Source organism: Canis lupus, chromosome 36, assembly GCF_048164855.1.
Source record: "Canis lupus baileyi chromosome 36, mCanLup2.hap1, whole genome shotgun sequence".
Lineage (NCBI taxonomy): Eukaryota > Metazoa > Chordata > Mammalia > Carnivora > Canidae > Canis > Canis lupus.
Window position 1 is genome coordinate 28,798,015 of NC_132873.1, and position 3,095 is coordinate 28,801,109.

The window sequence follows — 3,095 nt, forward strand, 5'->3', positions numbered from 1 at the left end:
CCACAAACAAGAAACAGGGCCAAGACATCAGAGGCGGTGGATATTTTTAATGACTGATAGGCCTGCCTGATCTTACACGGATGCCCGGGACGTGGAGACGTGGCCCTGGAGACTCATTACCCAGGTGTGAGCATGTGAGAGGGACACCGTCTTGTTCGTCACCCACATCTTGGTGCCTAGCACATGAGTAGAGTGATGTAAAATGTTTCCCTCTTCATGGAAAAAAGAAAGTCTGCAGTGGGAGGGCCTGCCGAGATGGACCAGCAATCTTAAAGACATCATTTGAATAAATTCTCCAGAATATAGACTTTTATGTTTTAAGGCTTAGCCTATGGGGGCACCTGGGGGGCTCAGTGGTGGAGAGTCTGCCTTCAGCTCAGGGCGTGACCCCGGGGTCCCAGGATCGAGTCCCACGTCGGGCTCCCTGCATGGAGCCTGCTTCTCCCTCTGCCTGGGTCTCTCTCTCTCTGGGTCTCTCATGAATAAATAAATAAATAAAATCTTAAAAAAAAAAAAAAAAGACTAGTGCATCTCTTCCTAAATTCTAATAGCTTGCCATACGGAGAAAAGAAGAATCTGGAAGTAAATTATATACAAGGATCAAAATAGGCAAATTTCAGATTTCTCCTGTCATTCAAGACTCCCCCTAACCCCCTAATCTGGCTTCTGCTTACTTTTCCAGATTTTTCTCTTGGTTCTACCTTCTGGAAATCTGCAATTCCAGTCAAATTGACCAAATACTATATTTTCCTGAGTTAATTTGTACATTTATCTCGACTTCTGAATATCTGTGAAACCAGGAGGTGTTTTACAATCAGAGCATCTGGCTTATGGCCCCTCTTCTAAATATACCCTGTATTTTCTTCTCTCGGAGATGCAGTGAAAAGTATTTTTTCCACCTCTTTCACATCAGCTAAAATCTAGCCAATCTTGGGGATCCCTGGGTGGCTCACCTGCCTTTGGCCCAGGGCGTGACCCCAGGGTCCCGGGATCGAGTCCCGCATCGGGCTCCCTGCAGGGAGCCTGCTTCTCCCTCTGCCTGTGTCTCTGCCTCTCTCTGTGTATCTCTCATGAATAAAAAAATAAAATCTTTAAAAAAAAAATCTAACCAATCTTTTCAGATGCAACTTAAATCCAAAATCTCCTAAAAACCCTTTCTGACCAGCCCTTCCAGAAGTTAACTTACTTTCTTCTGACCCGCAGGGTACCAGAATCTAAATTTACATATTCTGTACTATTTAATATTTATGTCTCCTTGTCTTCCCTGTCTTATTTATCCTTCCAGATTATAAGCATCCAGGGAGCAACAACACTGTGTCTTTATGACCTTGCATTTGGCACAGCAGGCAGCACGGATTCTCCTCGTTCCCACGAGCAGGACACATTAGTGCAGTGAATGAAGGAATAGGAATAACTATATGCAATTATTTTTATTTTTTTTAAAGATTTTATTCATTCATTCATGAGAGACACAGAGAGAGAAGCAGAGACACAGGCAGAGGGAGAAGCAGGCTCCATGCAGGGAGCCCGACCTGGGACATGATCCCAGGAACCGGGGTCACGTCCTGGGCCGAAGGCAGACGCTCAACCACTGAGCACCCCAGGGGCTCACAAATATATTCACAATATATATTCACAAATATATTCAAAAGAATATAATCTATTACAAGTAATGGGAACAGTAACAAAAGGAGAAGATGCCCACGGTTAAGCAGGGAATAATAGCAAGCTGCAGAGTGAATGATATTTTTGCCAAACCAACGGCCAATTCCTCCCTGGCACGTGGGACATGAATGTTTGTTCATTATGCACAGGAGGTGTTGGGAGGAGCACAGTGCTAACAGCACAATCATCTCGGGATTAAAATGATGGAAGTTCACAAGAGATTGTCGCTGTCGGGGTGTTTCCTCCACACGCACGCACACCAGACAAACGTCAACAAGGAGGGAGACTCCGATTCGCAGTGAAAACTAAGGGGATCGGCGGGGAAAGGCTGGCGGGCGGCTGGGGCGTCGCTTTACGGTGAAGGGGAACGGAAAGCCACAATCCAATACCCAGAAAGCCGTGGCTTATGAGATATGACAACCAAGAAATAGGATTGATTCAGAAAACTATAGAAGCAAAAGCACTCGCCTTCTGACTTGGTGGGAGCAGCAGGCCGGGGCCTAATCCACTGGTTGCTTTAGGGCCACGATGGCACAGAAGAAAGTAGAAGGTCCGGGCAGTGGGTGGGGGTAGGAAGTCTTTGCTCCTTTAACAACCCAAACCCCTCCTGCTGAAGCTGAAGCATAAGGGACGCAAGATCCGCCATCAGGAGTCACCTCCCGACCGGTCTGTCCCTTATGCCGGGCTGGTCGCGGGCAGAGCACACGGTCCCTGCGCAGGATCCCAGGACACCGCTCACCTTAAGTAAACACGCCGGGTGCCTGAGATATTTCTACCTTCATCTTTCATAACAAACGGTTAATTTTATTTTTTTAAGAACTTTTTATCACTAACCAGTCATCAGGTGCGGTGCTAAGTGCTTTGCAGGTTTTATTTTGTTGGTGACGCCTCACACGCCTATGACATAACTGTCCCCAATTCACAGATGGTGGGGGCGGGTGGGTGAGACGTAGGTTCAGCAGGTTAGGGCATCGGGGTCGAAGTCAGGACGTCAGCAGCCAGGGATGCGGAATTCCTGATTCTCTGCGCCCCGTTCCCGATCTCCCTTGATGTCCCCACTGCCGTGGCAGGCGGGTCCCGATCGCCCCTCTTTGTGCCAACAGAATGCAAGACCCCCCCATCACGCATCTCCTGCTCTGCTTCCTGTTCCTATTAGACACATAAAGAATATCGGGCCTGAAGGCGGGTGTTCCCGAATGTCACCGCTTCCCGTCGCCGGCCCGCGGTGGCTCCCCCGCCGCCTACTTGGCCTACTGTCTCTTGGACACGCTTCCAGCCTCCCTCGGCGGGTCACGGAGGGGTGTCGTGCAGAAGGCTCGCGGGTTAATGGTCCCTTCCACCCCAATTCTCTGGTCCAAAGAAGTCCGATGAATGAGAGACTTAATGACTCACTTGACATCGAGGTGTGGCCAGACCCAACCTCACTTAGC